This window comes from Medicago sativa, chromosome 5, assembly GCF_051527215.1.
Source record: "Medicago sativa cultivar Bolivia chromosome 5, Bolivia_mono, whole genome shotgun sequence".
Classification (NCBI taxonomy): domain Eukaryota; kingdom Viridiplantae; phylum Streptophyta; class Magnoliopsida; order Fabales; family Fabaceae; genus Medicago; species Medicago sativa.
Window position 1 is genome coordinate 870,089 of NC_140753.1, and position 14,059 is coordinate 884,147.

Genomic DNA, 14,059 nt, shown 5'->3' on the forward strand with positions numbered 1-14,059 from the left:
CTTCGCTGCCTCATATTCAATTCCTTCTGATCAAACAAATACTTCAAGCTTTTGTGATCACTAAACACCTCAAATCTCGAACCATACAAGTAATGTCTCCAAATCTTAAGTGCAAATACAACTGCAGCTAATTCAAGATCATGAGTAGGGTAGTTTCGTTCATGAGTTCTCAACTGTCTTGATGCATATGCAACCACCTTACCATCTTGCATAAGTACACCTCCTAAGCCCAACTTGGACGCATCACAATACACTACAAAGGGTTCATCAGGTTTTGGCAAGATCAAAATCGGAGCCGTCGTCAAACGCTTCTTCAACTCATTAAAACTGTTCTCGCAATGAATATCCCACACAAAGGTTTTACCTTTACACGTCAACTGCGTTAACGGAAGTGCTAACTTAGAAAATCCTTCAATAAATCTTCGGTAGTAACCCGCTAAACCCAAAAAGCTTCTAATCTCTGTAACTGACTTTGGAGTCTCCCATTGTGATACCGCTTCAACTTTAGATGGATCAACTGCAATACCACTACCAGAAACAACATGGCCAAGAAAACTTACTTCCTTCAACCAGAACTCGCACTTAGACAATTTAGCATACAACTTCTTTTCTTTCAGCACTTGCAAGACAATCTTCAAATGCTCAACATGTTCTTCCTCCGTCTTAGAATAAATCAGAATATCATCAATGAACACAACCACGAAGCGATCCAAAAATGCATGAAAAATGTGATTCATATACTCCATAAATACACCAGGTGCATTACTAACACCAAAAGGCATCACCTTATATTCATAATGTCCATATCGCGTCCTAAAAGCCGTCTTCTGCATATCTTCATCTCTTACTTTAATCTGGTGATAACCCGACCTCAAGTCAATTTTGCTGAACACACGTGCACCCACTAACTGATCCATCAAGTCATCAATTCTTGGAAGTGGATACCAATTCTTTATAGTTACTTTGTTCAACTGTCGATAGTCAATACACAACCTCATACTGCCATCTTTCTTCTTAACCAGCAACACTGGAGCTCCCCAAGGTGAAACACTTGGTCTAATAAACTTCTTATCAAGCAAATCTTCCAACTGTTTCTTCAACTCAGCCAACTCAGAAGCTGACATACGGTAAGGTGTCATAGACACAGGCTTCGTTCCCGGAACAAGATTAATAGAAAATTCAACTTCTCTTTCCGGTGGCACATCAGGAATTTCATCAGGAAAAACTTCAGGGAAATCGTACACTACTTGTAACTTATCGATCACTGCTTGGTTCTCCAAAGATAAGGATGCCATCAAAGAAAACATTAGGATTTCATCGCGTTCTAGCTGCTTCAGCTGCTTAGTAGACAAAAACTCCGCTCCACTTTCCTCTTCAGCAGAAGAGAAACGCACCGACTTACTAAAACAATTAATGAGAACATGGTTGTACTCTAACCAGTTCATACCAAGAATCACATTCATTCCACTCAAAGGTAGACATACTAAATCAATCTCAAAATCACGATCAAACATAGACAGAGGACAACGTAAACAGACGAGAGAAGTGGTCACCGAACCCTTAGCTGGAGTTTCTACAACCATTTCTCCATTCATATCAGACATAGCAAGGCCCAACTTAAAAACACAATCAAAAGCAACAAAACAATGTGTAGCACCGGTATCAATAATAGCAACTAAAGGAGTGTCATTGATATAGCAAGTACCTCTGATCAAACGATCCTCATTCTCAGTCTGAGTGCCAGTCAAAGCAAAAACCTTACCCCTGGCCGGGGCCTTCTTTGGTTCAGTACACTTAGCAGAAATATGCCCCTTTACATCGCAATTGAAACAAATAATGTCGTCGTGCTTGCATTCTGAAATTGTATGCGCCTTGACGCCACAACGGAAGCACCCTTTCACCTCATCAGCACCACAAGCATTACTCTTGTGACCTTTTTCTCCACATTTGAAACAAACAATCCCAGCAGGAGTCTCATTCTTCTTAGGTCTTCCCTCATCATTCACCCTTTTCTTGCCCTTATCAGCTGGAGCCTTATAAGGCTTCCCACGAGTCTGTTGCTGCTTACCCCTCCTCTCAGTCATAATCTTATAATGAGTCTTTGAATCATCTTCATAGATTCTACATCTGCTCACCAAAGCAGAAAAATCACGGATTTGTTGGTAACCAATGGCTCGCTTAATATCAGCACGCAAACCATTCTCAAACTTGATACATTTAGAAAATTCAGCATTGTCTCCGGTATAGTGTGGATAGAACTGAGCCAGCTCCACAAATCAATATCCATATCACTTATAAAAGAAATAAATTTAGCATTCCATCACTAAAATATCACCTTATATGATAAGAAAATTATCACGCATCACAGTTGAAGTAAAACAAATCAATATCCATATCACTTATAAAAGAAATAAATTTAAAAATCTCTGCAACAATTCTACTATTAAAAGTATAATTAATTCAAATTTATATACTAGCACATCAAACTAATATATAAGCATAATGGAATTGAAAACACATGATTCAAACTGACAAAGCATACACCTATATATAATTGATATTATTCAATATCATTGGCATCAAAATTAAATGGAAAATAAGGATGGAAAAACCTGATTATCAAGTCCCTTTGTACATAACGCCATATCACGTAGAACCTGGCGCTAGTAATAGGAATCAGCCTTTTTTTTTTCTTCTTTTCACAACTTCACATTGTGTTTCTCCTATTCTCATCTCCAGGGACGGTCAATTGCACCTCGCTCTCATAAAATTTTCGCTTCACTTAATATTGAATCCTGCAAACTGATTCAGAAATTACCACACAAAAATTTAATTGAATTATAAATCCTTAAGATTGTTGTAAAAATTAGGAATACACTAACTCTATAAATAATAATCATCATATAAACAAGAGGGGTAACCAGTAAACTTATCTTTCTTGAAATTGCGGTGATTTGACATCGATAACGTTGAAGTAAGCAAACAAGAAATCGACCTGCAACCGTTATATAACATGAGGCGTGAGAAAGTCACTGTCCTTAAGGATTTATCCGCCTCATAAGCGCATGTCCTCCCAGGATACAACATGTTCTTCCCTGATATGAATCACATCAGATGTGATAGAACAGCTTGAATCTATCTCAAAGATAGCAGGAGATGTAACCCAGGAACTCAATTCTAAAACTAGAGAAACTATTTTATTTTATTTTTGTTTTAAGGTGTGTGGTTCTCTTATTCTACAGTCAAAAGTACTCTGTATAGTGCTACTGATCACTTTTATACATACACTTAATCAAGGGATAAATAGGCATGGAATAGTTAAATAGGAAGGTTGAGTGGTTCCTAAAAATAAGCAAGTAAGGCATGTGAACAAAATATTAACATGGATGTAAAAGCCAGGATTTGGTCAAATAAACATTAAGCTGGAGTATAAATAAACAAATGGATATGGTGCAAAATTTCTCTTTGAAATTGTTTGCTACTAATAAAAAACTTTTGAAATATTTAATAACTAAAAATTACAACCATCCCAAAATTCTTTGGCGTGTTGTAGCAAACCCGTCAACACTGAAACCTACAAATCTCAACAGATCTGAGACAAGTGAGGAATCAAGTTAGACACAACACTTTCAAAACCAGCACAACCCAAACAATCGGCGACTAAAGCGATGACGAAGAGGTGAATATGGGGTGAACCAACTAAAGAAAGATGAGGGTAACAACCACCATATCTCTATGTACAAACGACAACAAATTCGTTCTAAATCAACCCGCTGGAGAGATGACGACACCATCTCCGCCATCACCTCCGGTTTAGAAACAACGTGATTACGAACACAAAACAAGCAACTGAAACCATATCTAAACCAATGAATCATCCCAACAATGGCGGCTAGTGGCAGAACACGACGTCGTTTGTAAAACCGCCCATCAAGTACAAGACCCATCCGAATTTTAAGGTGGTGTCACGAATCTAACTTACTCGATCGCACCACCATGGAAACAGGCTACATCTCTGTAGTCGGATTTGAATTTGGGGGGAAGAGGTGGTGGCTTGTAGCTCGTCTTTGAGAAAAGGGAGAGCAAATTACGATGAGAGAGCTATTTTTGAGTTTTTGTCAAATATTGTTGAATCAAATATCTTAATACAACTATATAGTAGTTTTTTTTTTCAAAAACTATACAATGTTACTATTAAACTTTATAATTTATACTAAATTCACTTTTATTTTATACTCATGTGACCAAAAGTTCTAACTCAACCTTAAAAAAATATTAAAATTGCTAGACCGAATGTCGTGACTGGGGTTCAAACTATTACTTCTCCACTTGTGTGGGTGAATTTCCAATAGATATATCATTTCATCTATCTAAAAATACATGTATACTCTATTTTCCCCTTAAAAAAAAATACATTATTTTTGTGTGAGATTTTTTATTTTTTTTGTATAAATTCATTTTCAATTTAATATAAAATAATATTATTATTTTTACTAAAATTGTATAAATAAGCACGGTATCACATTAGTTAGTTTAAATTTAACACTTAGGTCCCGTGAACTTAGCTCGGTTGGTAAAGTACAATGCATAATATATGTAAGGTCGGGGTTCAAACCCCGACCACCACCCAAAAAATTTAACACTTATCTTTAAATTCAAATTTAGACTTTGAATCAAATCGTAGAGGCCCCATTAGCTGCATTATATGAACGTAAATTGTGAAGATCATATTTCCGGAAATCATGTGGATTATTAGTGGAAACAAAAACTGTTTAAAACATAAATCATGGAAATTGGTTATTTATCGACCCTTTCAGGTACCAGTTGTTTTCATGCTTACTACTCAAATGAGAATAGCCTGTTCATTTATGTTGAAATGTGGAGTATTTTGTGACGTCAAAAAATACCACACAATATTATAAAAAATATTTGTCAAAAGTTGCACTTACTATATAAGAAAAATGATGAATTATGTGGGTAATGAAGGGGCAAGGAACTGCATCAATTGCCACAAGTTACCTACGGGCTACCCTTTATGCTTCCAAATTTAAGAATAATTTGGATTATTGGACCCTGATTGCCTTAATTTTCCTTGAGCAAAGATCATTAAAAATCCACATTAAATCTTTTTGTTCCCTGGAATTAATCAAGGCGATCTATTGGGATATTCCCTCAATTTTCAAATTTGTGTTTTGGTCAACAAAAAAAAAAATCACAAAAGTTGCACACTTTTTTCATGATATATTTTTAGTCACACACAGTGTTGAACAAAGTTGTCAGCAGGACCCTTAACAGTGAGATAACATGCATGTTGAAAAGAAAAAATTTGAAAAAACAAAAGGGGCTGAATTTTGAATTATTATAAGGTCCAAAGTTAATGATAAGATGGTTTGTGCCGGTTGAGACGGACACATCATTTTCTTTTTTGTTTGTATTTTGTAGTAAAGAGAAAACCTCTGACGTAAGAGACCAATCAATATTCTGGGCAGATCAACGTGATATATGTGGAAAAAGATGTATGAAAAATATCATTTGGTAGATACGGTGAGGTGAGAAAAATCCAAATGAAAGACTATACTTTTTTACTCAAGATCATAAAAAAAAAAATTGTCACTTATTTATGAAGGAAGGATTGTGCACCTAGAACGAAAAAAAAGGCAATATATTGTAAACTGTTAGTAACAATTGTCTCTCGAATGAGAGATTCAATAGAGTTTATCACATAAGATAAATGGACGTATTTTCTTACCAAAAAAAAAATGAAGGAAGGATTCTTGCAAAAGTTATAGAAACTTTACCCGGAAAAGAAAATTTGTTCATAATTGTAACTAACTTGATGATTTTTTTTTGTTCATAATTTGTTCATAATTCAAGAGAAGAATCAACAAAAATACTATGAATTACGTTGTGTTGTGAATTTGATGAAAACTCACACCAATAAAACTTGATGTGTGGAGCAAAGGATAGTCAAGCAACCAAACAAAGTGTATGGAAGTTATAATCACAAACCAAAAGTAGAAAACACAACGAGATAAATGAATATTCATCTATGCTTAACATCTATAATTATGAAAACGTTTTAGTAAATTTACATCCCACGTCAATTTTTGTATCTTTTCTTGGTTCTAGTTAATAATTCAAGAGGGAGAAATAACAACTTTGTCCTTATGAGAATAAATCCCACATAGGAGGGAACTGAATAATCAAAAGCAGAAAGTTTACCCCCATGCATCTCAAATTATTAACTAGAGATAGTATGGATAGTTTCTTTGACCAAATGTACAGAATTTTAATTTTTGCATACAACATTGTTGTGTTATTCTTGCTTTAGTATACGAATAATTGGATCTACAATCACTAAGTTGTTTTTTTTTTCTTGGAGCATACGAGAACTAAGAAATATGCAACAATTATCACGGTATGTAAACCAAACTAATAGAACATATTTATGTATAGAAGCTATGAGCGTTGAAGAGACTAATTTTTTAATAAATGTGAAATTATTTTTTTGTTTTTTCTAACATGGGACGGAGAGAGTATATCTTAATTACAAAAAAAAGAAAAAACCATTAAACAAGTGTGAGATGTACACGTTGTTTCTTTAATCGAAGTTTTAAAAGTACTCGTTAACATTTTAATGCGTTTTCTGTTAAAAGCTTTCTTATTATCTTGCCAAAAAAAAAAAAAACTTCATTATCAATTCATAATCAATAGAAAGAAATTATAATGGTAGTAGTACTGCTTTCTAACGATGGTGATATCCGTGTGGGAAACAGCAATGTGTCTATAATTTCTCTTAAATAAGAGAACGTGGTTAAATACAACATCACACTCAGATAGCTGCATGCTTATCCATTTCGGTGGTGAATTTTATGCCACATAGTACATAATTTAAAAAGGGTTTGTCTAACATGTGCAATATTGCACATGTTAGGGCAAACTAAAAGTGGTAATTTTTTATTGAAAAACAACAATGATTTATTAAAAAGCTACATATTTAATTTTTTTTTTTTGATAAAGCTCAATGAAATAAAAAGTCAGGAGAGGCCTGAACCAAATACAAAATCAATCCATAGAAATACGAGAATGAGGTAATCCAAGACTATCTCTCGAAAGGAACGAACCAAAAAAGGGGGAGGGGAGGGCCATCGCTGAGAAGAGAACAAAGCTAGACCTTGTCCATTCTTGGCAAGGGCATCAGCCGTCATGTTACCTTCCCCGAGATTGTGAGTGCATATGCATCTAATCTGCTGACAGAACTGCATACAAATTGCACAAGTTCCAATATAAAGTTACTATTTAAAACTTCTTATCATATGCAGATTTGCACATGATAGAAAAACCCATTTAAAGATGATGTAAATAATCACATACTTAAACACTTAAACATTTATACGTTTAAATTTGAGCTTTCTTGATTGAAAGCTTATGCTTCAACTTCTCGGTTAGATTCTGGTGTCAATATTGAAAGGACAATTAGTACAACTATTTGTCAATATTGAAAGCTTATGCTTCAACTTCTAAGTTATTGGAATCGCATTGAGAATTATTTTAAATTTTTAAGGCATGTAATTTAATTTTTCAATGATCAATTTTCTGCTTAATATTTATTACAATATAAATTTGTGGTCCACCCAAAAAAAAATTATTGCTCAGTCATTGCACCCACTACCTTTAGGGGGACTTTCTCCCCCATCCACACGAAAAACATTTCCCATCTACATATCTCCAAATGGGACGGTACCGGCTAGACATGACAGCAAAGTGCATACCCGTGGGTAACAGCCCAAACCAAACCCATATTAACAGGTTTTTTCCACTTTGACTGTGTTTGGATATCAGTTTGAGTTTTTTTCGATTTCAAAACATGGGTACGGGACAGGTAATGAGGATATAAGAATCCACCACGAACACATACCCAAACCCGTCCCAAATATAAAAAAATCAATTTATTATTCCTTTTATATAAAGGATCTTGCTAACAAGTTTCCACTTGTTAAGGATTCAAAAAAGGAAAAAATTGATAAATTTTAGGGTTAACTATGTTTTTGGTCCCTATAAATATACCAACTTTTCGTTTTAGTCCTTCTAAAAAATTTCCTTCAACTTTTCGTCCCAATAAAATTTTCATTCACTACTTTTGGTCCCTATTTTTAATTTAATTTTTGTATATTTTAATGAAATTGTGCAGAAATGTGTAAAATATTCTAAAACAATTTCCTAAAAAAAATAGAATTTTTTAACAAAACAAAAATTAAATATGAATTTTTAACCGTAAAAAATATAAAAATTCATATTAAATTCATGTTTTGTTAAAAATTTCTAAATTTTTTTTGAGAGATTCTTATAATATTATGAATTTTTTTGGAAAATTTTATTCAAAAATATGAATTCTACATATGAGTTTACTTTAAAGGAGGGACCAAAAGTGAATATGGAAAATTTTTGAGGGACTAAAAATTGAAGAAATTTTTTAGAGGGACTAAAACAAAAGGTTGACATATTTATAGGGACTAAAAACATATTTAACACTAAATTTTATGTTGAAAAAGTTACTTTTTAATGTTTTTATGTGTTGAATACACAACTTCTTAAGGACACTTGTTAGCATTTCCCTTATATAAATAGAAACTTAAACTCTAAATCATTTAACTCACAGAATCAAAGTCTTACTCTTTCAGACAACACCCACTTCTCTAAGTTCTATCTCTTCTCCTTCCACATCTCACACATTCGATCTCTCTTTTCTCTATCATCATAGTCATCGATCGCTATCATCTATTTGTTGAATAATGCATTAAACATTGAGTCTGATGCTAAAAAATACTTTTTTATTGAAATAAATTATCCACTACGGAGATGGGGTTGGGATACCCGAATCCGTCGGAGACGGGGATGAGATTCGACTTCTCATTCCCATTAGCATTGGGTATGTGTAAGGCAACAAGTCAGTATTTTTTTTTTTTGTAGTGGTCGGGGTTTGAACCCCGAACCTTATATTATTCATTGTTTTTACCAACTGAGTTAAGCTCACGAGAACAATGTAACATGTAAGTATTTAAGAGTAGAATATGTGGACGTGAAATATAAAACTAGCCCGTTGTCATGTCTAATCCTGGCCGTGTTTCCCATTTTCGGATCTAATTGGCATCATTAGCTTAATTAGTTGATATTTTCAGCGGTTCCACACTATTTTTTTTTTTGTTCTAATACATAAATGGACAAATTTGTCCATAGAATTTACATTAAACCGGAATTAAAAGTTTTGGTATCTCTGCTAGATTTTAAATCTCAACCATTCTTCCATTGGAGAAGTTTGGCAGCGATCATGAAAATTTAGAAATCACGAATGAGATTGCACGATATCTCAAAAAATGACAAACAACTTAGCTCTTCACATTCGCAAAAAAAAAAAAAAAAGATGTCAGGTTGCAGATCACAAATCTTAGAAGATGAAAACAAAACATGCATGATCCAATGATTATAAAACATTCACTCACGAAGGAAATTTGTGCTCTTTTCAGCTTTTTCCATTTGAAATATTGGCACGACATAAGGACCAATTTATCCCTTTTGATCGTTAAATGTCAAGCAAACAAGCATTAAAAGTGTGCAACTCAATATAATAAAATTTGCCCAGATGATACAAGTTGGATATGTGAGACTAGAATAATCTAAGGTTAAATAAAATTTTTGTCTCTATAAATATATTCAATTTTGTTTTTAATCTTTGTAAAAAAATTTACATGTTTTGATTTGTAAAAAAATTGACATGTTTTGATCTTTATAAAAAATTTCAGCATGTAGTTTTAGTCCTATTAAATTAAAGTTTGTTTAATTATAATTAAACTTTAAAAAATTTAAATGGTTTTTTAAAAACTCGTTTAAAACATTATAAAAAGTTCATCCGTAAAAAATTAGCTCAAAATTTGAGTTTTTGATTGAAATTTTCATTAGTTTTATCTTGAAATTTTGACGTTTAAAAATATTCAAATTTAATTCATTATATGTTAATAAGCTTTAGTTTTTTATTAAAGAGTTTTTATAATGTTCTTAACATGTCTATAAAAAATCATTCAAAAATTTAAAATTTTAAGCATAATTAAACAAATTTTAATTTAACAAGATTAAAACTACGTGTTGAGATTCTTTTTATAGAGACCAAAACTTGTAAATTTTTTTATGATAACTAAAAATAAAATTCGTTATATTTATAGGGACTAAAAACTTATTTAACACAATAATTTTTTTTTGAGAGATTTAACACAATAATTTGTTTAAGAATCAAATTGAATCTCAAGTATTTTTCTTATGGATGAAATCGAAAAATAAGAGGGGGATATAAAGTTGATTTGATGAATGGAAAGAAAGAGATGAGTATGTATTTGCATAGAGTTCGATTGATTTTCACTCTCAATATAATACTAACTGAGTAACAATTATTAACAATATTGGCACTGGTTTGTTTTCTTTTTAATTATCAAAAAAAAATATTAACACTGGTTTTGTAAAAAAAAAAAAATATTAACACTGGTTGTTTCAAAATATAATCAATTTATGACATTTTCCTTATTTTCATTTGTATTTTAAATTAATATGGCCATGAACACACCACGTTATGTCCTATATGAGTTTTCACTTTCAACTTTCCAATGAGTGAAATATATTTTTTTGGAAAAGGAAAAAGATAAACAATATACTAGGATATAAATATAAATTCTTGAATTACATATGAAGTGCTATATCCATAGCCAATTAACGACTGAATTGGTTGACTTCTCAAATTTTGTCCCCTTTGAGTGGGGTGGATGTGAGTGGTGGGGACTAAAGCCTCTAAACTCCAAAGGATGAAGGAATGCTTTTACGACAACGATTGTTCTTTTTGTTGGTGATGCATGCTTGGCAGTTTAGACCCACCAATAATTAATGGGGAAAGATCTCTTCTTTACTATGCTCAATCTTTCTTCTCTTTTCCAATAAATCATTCAAAGACCATTTTTTTGATGTTGAATAACAATACATTTTTTTAATTTAAAAATTGAGAATGGAAGTTGCATTTGTTATTCAAATCAAAAGTTGCTTACGCATTGAATTGTCCATTTGTTGGAAAGTTCATCCATGCATTCCCTTCAAAATATTCAACACTCTTCTTGGAATAGTTTGAACAAGTTGTTCGTCCAAAGTTTTTTCTTTTTATCGTCCAATAAGTGTTATTTCACAATTAGCTTTCCAAAAAATTGTGGATGGAGGGAATGAAAAGTTTTATTTCTATTACCAACAAACAAAACAAAAGTCAAACGCTTTCCAATACTTAACAATCAAGAAAACCAGATGTCTTATTCATAAAAAATTATTTAATTCCACTTAGATGTCTATGGGTTGGATTATCTCATGTCATCTTAAATGAGTCGTGATTTATAGGGTGTGATTTATAGGGTTTAAGGTATAGGGTTTAGATTCAAATATTTATCGAAGTTTATTTCGCTAAAAAAAGTTATACATCAAACTAGAAAAAAAAAATGTTTAGGCCTAACATTCAATCATGTTTTAGTAGTTTGGGTGGAAGAGTTAAGGAAATAGAGTGATAAGGATGTCGATGTCGTTATTAAGTCATATTAAAGTATAATAACAATATGCCATATGCAAAGTTTTCTTTTATACCATTTAGTTTAATAGTTGGGGTTTATACATTTTAAATATAGAAAAGTGGGAAATTTGAAGCTTGAATCTCGACCTCTCATAATATTGTCTTTATAACTATTAAGTGAGTTGTGTTTATAGAACAACTCTATATAAAGTTAAATAGGTAATATTAGATTTTTGTGGGTCCACTAATGTGTTTTAATTTCTTCCCATATGTTTTCTATTGCATCAAATTGTGGAAAAAATCTTGAAAGATGTGCTTTTCCTTCACGCCTTTTTGATTTGGTATGTTTCTTTGCATCCAAACTTGATGTAATTTTCTTAGTAAATTAACATTTCAGTACTTGAGATTGTAAGGGTGAAATAATTTAGCATTAAAATCAAAGAACCTCAATTAATTCAATCAATCTACCAAAATACTATCTCTTTAGTAAACATTTATCAAAATCAAAGAAATATTTACTAAATTGGCCTGATTAACCGTTTCCTATATCAACTTGGAAATATTACATAAATTGTGGTGTAGGTTTAGAACTTCGTAGTATGTTTTTTTAATGTTAATTTTGTTTCTTCAGGTGCTAACAATTATGTGTTGCTCCGACTTCAATTAAGTCATATGCTAATAGATGGTGAGATTGATATTTAGATTCGTTCACATTTGAGTGAGACATCGTGTTTTAAAAAATAATTTGAACGTATGCTTGATAGATTCAGGATGTTATTGGTGGGGAGGAGATTGTCTCCTGTGAGATTTCCATCCAGTGAAATCTCCTCCACTCATGTTATGTTTATTAAATGCAGGTCCAATTATCAAAAAAAGGTGAACGGTGTGGATCAGCACTGGACAGCCTGCAGTGGACTTCTCACTGGAGAGGATCCCTGCCCTTATTGGTGTTCTGTCTTTTAGCATTGAGGGTGCTCCACACCAATCCCATCGCTGCGATTTTCTCTTACAAAGAAACAATATGTCCTATCGGAAGAATTGAATTGGGAAAAAGCAATTGTTGTGTTCTTATGAGGTACCAATAATTTACCGTGCTTAGCCTCTTGCATTTACACATGTCCTTTCTATTTTTACACACATGCCCATTGTTCATAGTTAATTTGTGAATTGGATCATATACAATGATTTCGTGGATTGTATTGACTGGATAATTTCTCTGAAACTAAAAAGATTGTACTGCTTGAGTATCCAAGTAATTGATTCTCAACCCTACAATAATTCTCTTTTGTGTTTGGTTTTATCAATGACATCAGCAGTTTTATAACTTTGTGTGACAAATATATATTGCCCAAATATACATGAGATGAGACTATTATGATTAGAGTTATGCTAACAACTGTTCTAAGAGCATTTGTTAAGGAAATCAAAAGTAATAGGTTTGTATAAAATTCAACAATATTTTACCTTTTAACAAGTTAAATTCATCATTTTCTAATGCAATATTTCTATTTATATCTTCTTAACCAATGTCATAAGATCACTCTTTATCATTTCCCTTATGATTATAGTAACCTTAAATGTGCTTTTTATACGTATAATCGGCCCTAATGTAATTTTTATACTGAACTTGTGTATGTTACCAATATATAAATATATTATTATGTTTTTTTTTTTCAACGATGGTCTACAACTTTTCTTAATCCCACTAACACATGATTGAGAGAATGATCACTTAATTTGTGATGCCGGTAGGCATGGGAACAAAACTCATGTCCATAGTTACCCGCCCAAAACAACCCCGATTTGATTGGTTTTTCCCGATTTGACTGAGTTTGGGTATAAGTTTGGTTTTCCCCGATTTCAAAATACGGGTTCCGAACGGGTAACGGGGATATATGTACTCACCCCGAACCCATACCCAAACCTTACCCGAATGTAGAAAGGTCATATTTTTGTTTTTGTTGAAGGGCATGATAATGATATGCCAAGTTTTTTTGGTTTGATAATTGTCATGATATAAGAACTTTTATTGATAGTTAAAGGAGCAACCAAATTATTTAGTAAGGAAATGTTAAAATGAGCACAAATTGTTGAATAATTCATTATAACAGTATCATTGAAGCTTAAAAACAACTTTTTTTTATTAAAAAAAATTGATTCACTTCGGGACGAGGATGGGGCGGGAATACCCGAACGCATTGGGGACGGGGATGAGATTCAATTTTTCATTCATATGGGTAGGGTAACAGATAAGTATATGGAAGTAGGGGATGAGGATGGGGAAGGCAAAACTCGTCCCCACCCCGCCCCATTGCCATGCCTAGATGCCGGGGAAGATGAGATTAATACATTGTTAATTTTATCGAGAAAAAAACTAGTATTATATTGCTTGAATTCCATGCATGATTATCTTTAATAATGTACCGACTTGATTATTGAATTCCATGCATGATTGATGAATTGAATTCATGA